The sequence below is a fragment of the Papaver somniferum genome, chromosome 7 (genome assembly GCF_003573695.1).
Source record: "Papaver somniferum cultivar HN1 chromosome 7, ASM357369v1, whole genome shotgun sequence".
Classification (NCBI taxonomy): Eukaryota; Viridiplantae; Streptophyta; class Magnoliopsida; order Ranunculales; family Papaveraceae; genus Papaver; species Papaver somniferum.
Window position 1 is genome coordinate 170,558,905 of NC_039364.1, and position 5,684 is coordinate 170,564,588.

Consider the following 5,684-nt stretch of genomic DNA (forward strand, 5'->3'; position numbering starts at 1 on the left):
ATTTCTGCAAATCATCTCCAAGAAATTAGCAATCCAAGACAAAATTACTTACTGTATTGAAATAAACATGAAGACTCGAGAACACTACTATTAGAAGACTAACACAAAGGATGACTTCATCAACTGGCATATTTCTCACCAAAGCATTGATATCTCCAGCATTCAAGAAATTCATTTATCGAAATTGGGAAGTGTCGACTCGAAGATTTGCAAGCCAAGATTTAGCTGAAGTACTTATCAGGGGGAGCATCATAGTAAAAGGTATTTTACTGGACTATCACGTTGTACTCTTTTTCCTTCGTCAAGGTTTTGTCCCACTGGATTTTTCCTTGTCAAGGTTTTAATGAGGCAACATATGCTTGTCCAACTCTGTTCTAAATATTCTCATATTTGTACTCTTTTCCCTTCGGCCAGGTTTTGTCCCTTTGGATTTTCCTGACAAGGTTTTAATGAGGCAATTGCTTAGATACAGTGGCCATCTAGGGGGAGTGTTATAAACGGAAGTTTATTAGGTAGATGCCCACTTTAGTGGGATCCCATTACTTGGGCACCAAGTATGTAAACTCTATAAATAGAGTCTCAAACCTTTGTAAACACATGTACATGAATAGAAATCTCTCTCCTTCTTTCCCTCTACTTTGTGTTTCCTTCTTTATTTCTTAGTGTCACAACAAAAATGTCATTATAAATTTTATTTATTATTGATTCTAAGGATTCGGTGCAATAAGGGATTTCTTTAATTCACTCATACAAATTATATTATTGAAGATCGATCTTACAATATTAATCATATTTTCTTTCAGTCCACATCTATAATCAAGCTTATTGGATAGTAACCAAGAACTGTAAACAATTGGAAACGAAAAACTTTGTACTCGGTAGTTTTACAATCGGTATAATTAAACTTTACTGTAGGTTTACGATAACACTATACGAGATTGCGACAGAATTTTAAATATTTCTTATAATATTGTGGGCAACCCAAGAGCAATCTGTCTCTATCTGATTTTTGTGGTTAATGAATAGGTAATGTGTTTTATTTTTTTTGGAACGGGGAGCAAGTAAGATTAAAGGTCTCCGCTCCATTGTCATCCCTAGTTTCAATTAATAATATTTCAGTGATCTGATATCTAATATTTAAACAACATGTTTATTAAAGACTATACCATTCCTAGCAAGGTGGTATTATATTTCATATAAGACAAAAAAAAAATCAAAACTGATTATGACCGTTGGGTCACTCAAATGACACCCTTACTAATTATGATACCCGCATTCTTTATATTTGTAGAATTAATGATTTGCAATTTCTTCTTCTATATATCGGATGATTAGTTAGGGGTTTTCTTGTTATCTTAAACATCTTCGTCTACACTTGCTAAAGTTTATTAAACGTCAGCTAGCTTAGCAAAATGGATTAGGCTACTAAATGCTGATGATCTAATTACATTGCAAGAAGACATGGTCTTACTTGCAATAACTGTTAACTGTCCAACTTTCATCATGAAGAAAAAACAACTGTCGGATGAGGGTTGCTTGTGAGTTTAGCAAAACTCTAGGTCCTCCAAGACAAAAGAGCCCGCACTCTCGGACTTGTGCTTGAACGATTATAGTCGGTAACCGACTGTCTTATCCACTGTTTTTTGTGTACTTGACCACGCAAGTCCATAAATTCGACTCCGACCCTCATTCCTTAAAGAGCAACGCTATCCCACGCAGCTGCGTGGGACTGCTCGATAAGCAAACAGCTTATCTGCCGTTAGATTATTTGCCCAAGCGTCAGATTAAGTTTGCTTTTATTTCATACAGATGGTCAAGTTCGCGTATTAGATTTTACACAAAATTGGTCAAAAAGACCAAAAGCAAGAATTTCTGGGTGAAATAGATTTCTAGGTTTAGATACTGTTTATATAGCCAAAAATCAGAAATATACTGTTTAAATAACTAATTTGGTTATTTCACCCAGAATATATTTTATGAATTAATTGGAACAGACCAATATGTCCTTATCTTCTTCAAATGTTTACTAGGTTGGGGAAGAACAGAGTAATCTGCAAAAAAACAGAGTACAAAAAAAAAAAACAGAATTAATTGTTATGTTTTACGAATTAATTGCAAGCAAAACAGAGTACGTAAAACATATCAAAAAACAGAGTACGTAAAACAGACTAAAAACAGAGTACCTAAAACAGAGCAAAAAAACAAACAGAGTACAACAAAAAAAAAAACAAAATACAGCAAAACAGAGCAAAAAACATAGTTTTGTTATGTCATGAGTCGGAAACTGTGTGACCCTTGGTGTCATACAGGAGAAGAAAGTTTTCGTTCGTCTTGGGAATCGAAACAACATCTATTAAGGTTGACAAAGAAGCAATATCAGGGTTTCACATACTTCTAAGGTCAAGACATGGTAACCAGCATACATTAAGGGACATGAAACAAACATATGGGGCTCAGTAAGAAAGCATATAAAACAACTTCCACAATAATGAATTATCTCCTAAAGAGGTGCACATTTTCTATGCCCATCAAAATGTTGTAGGTAGGAAGAAGGTTAAGAACAATCCTTTGGAGATATGCTCAAAAGTTAAAAATGTCTTGATTCAAGAGAACTACTAGGCAAGGAGCCAATTAACTAATGTCATTTTTTTTTCATAGATAGCATTCCTCCATGGAAACATGTAAAGAAAAATGAGACTAAACGGAAGAAACAGATAAAGGAGGATATTATACACACATACCCATGAATCCAGATGGATAGGTCTTGTCTGTCTGCACTTTTCCATCAACAAGAATGTGCCTTTGCATCAAAATAGCAATAACCTCACGGTATGTAAGGGCGTACTTCAACCTGTTTCGCAGGATAAGAATCAAGGGAAGACATTCCATGGATTTGTGTAGACCTGATGATGGCTTGGGAGCCTACACAACAAAAAATTTCGCATAGCGAGTAAGTATCCCAACCTTTCCAGCCATACGCAAATTTAAAAACTAAATCGATCATTTACTTACAAATGCGCCTCCAAGTTATTGTTTCGGCCATCTTCTTCCAAGCCTGCTCAAGAATATGTCATTTATAGCCATGAAATGGTGTATCCGTGAATATCTCCAGAAGCAAGAGCTTTAACATTCCCTTGCGCCACGAATAACATTTCAAGTACCACATCCCACATGGTTAACTCCTTATCCTCCCCCACACACTAACTCCAACCCATGTCCCCTTCAGGGATGTATCCACCAATAGTACCATAACATTCATGCCCACTTACATGGCGAAACCAAATTCCACCAAACATAAAACTGGATGAAACCAGTTTCACCTGAGTTTAAAAATGAGTGAAACTAAACTCAACCCGATCTAACACACAATGAAACCAGTTTCATCCTATATTAGACATAGGTGAAGCTAAATTCAAGCCAACGTAACATTAAATGAAACTATTACCATCCTAGTTTAAACATGGGTGAAACCAAATTCAATCCACTGTTGTATTAGATGAAACTGGTTTCATCCTGGTTCAAACATGGATGAAAAAAAATTTTTATTCAATCTAAGAAAGGATGAAACCAGTTTCATCCTAGTTTAAACTTGTACGGAAACAAATTCCACCAAACATAAAACTGGATGAAACCAGTTTCATCTGAGTTTAAAAATGAGTGAAACTAAACTCAACCCGATCTAACACACAATGAAACCAGTTTCATCCTATATTAGACATAGGTGAAGCTAAATTCAAGCCAACGTAACATTAGATGAAACTATTACCATCCTAGTTTAAACATGGGTGAAACCAAATTCAATCCACTGTTGAATTGGATGAAACTGGTTTCATCCTGGTTCAAACATGGATGAAAACAAAATTCTATTCAATCTAAGAAAGGATGGAACCAGTTCAATTTAACTCAACTTAAAACGGGATGAAACCAGTTTCATCCTAGTGTAAATGTGGATGGAACCAAATTCAGTTTCATCCTAATCATTAGAATTAGGTACACCAATATATCACATATTAAACCTGGATGAAAGTAGTTTCATCCGAGTTTAAACCTACTGAAACTGTAGATTAAACCTGGATGAAACTAATTTCATCCTATTTTATAGTAACATGGTTCACCAATAACAACTCAATACAACTTCACAGCATACACACCAATTTCACAACAAATTTCAGGTTTACAAAAACTTTGACCAGATTTAATAGAACTTAAATGTATGATTTCAGTTTCGTCCAATTTTAAATGGGTAATGTGCAAAATTGCCTTAAAATTAAGCATGTGAGAAGATTATGGTGAAATTAAGAAGCAGATGAAACCAATTTCAAAATCATGAAAAAATAAATCAAAGAAAACCTAAAATTAATAGATAGAAATGGTAATTACCCTGTTTGTGGTGATGATTAAGCAATTAATTGGACAGGGTTTTTGGTGGTGATGTTGATTCGTGAAGATGAAACTAACTAGGGTTTATTGGGTGGTGGTGGATGTCGAATATCAAGATTCGGTGTTTTGTGGAAGTGAATCATTCTTAAAGACCCTGAAAATGGTGGAGGAAGGTGGTGGTGTTGGCTGTACTTGTTGTAGATGGTGGTGGTTGTAGTTATTGTCGATGGTGGTGGTGGTAGTTGTGGTCATAGTTCATGATGGTGGTGGCGGAGAAAGAGAAGGAGTAATAACCATATGGTGGTGTTAGAGTTTTTGGTGGTGATGATGATGGTCTTGTTTGCCGATGACGATGATGGAGAACTCGGAAAAAATTTGGATCTGGTTTTGATGGGAAGAAGAATGAGTATCGTTTGTAATGGGAAATGGGAAAAGATAATGGAGAAGAGGGGTATAATGGTCTCTTTCTTTAACTATCCATCTCACCCAGACCCAATTCTTACCCGCCCATTTGACCCGGAAGAACTATATTTTTGGCTATATAGCCCATTTTCTGTAGATTTTAGACCCTTTTGAAACAAAAAATTCATCCTACATCCTTGATTCCTTTCACATTATCTATGTGAAGATACGAAGTTACAGTTGTTTTCCTCAGATTAGAGAAATCTTTAAGAGTTGAAATTAGCTCAATCGGATGGGGTTTTTTCTTCTTCTTTTTTTTTTTTAATTTTTCAGCTCAAATTTTAGTTTGGTCGAATAGGTTTGTATCTGATTTCGTTAATTTAGTCTCAAGATTTGATTTTCTTTTTCCATTTTGGTTGATCATCTTGTTTTTTTATAGATCTGTAAAATGGCTCAAGGGGTTGAAACCTGGTTCTCAACATAGTTTCGTATATGTTCAAGGTAGCCTTCAAGCTAAAGTTAGGATGAGAGTTGAGAGGGAATAGGATTTGAGTCCCTGATATACAAGTGTGGATTCTAGTGTTTCATACATACAAATGTAAGATTATAAATAACTTCAAATTTTTCATGTTTTGCTGCTTTAAATTAATGTACAAAGATGTAGGATTTGAAGTGTTACTTGTGCCAAAGATGGATATAAACAGTTGCAGCCTTGAGTTATAGGACGAACATCTTTTAGATCTTCATCATTTGCTTGTACCAAAAATGGATGTAAAACTTAAGTACAATCGTATTCAAAAAGAGTGTTTTCTGATCAGTGTTAATCATAAATATAATCTGGTCTCCATACCTCATGATTCAAGATTGTAGGATTTCTTTACTGTTAGGTTCATTCTTTGTAA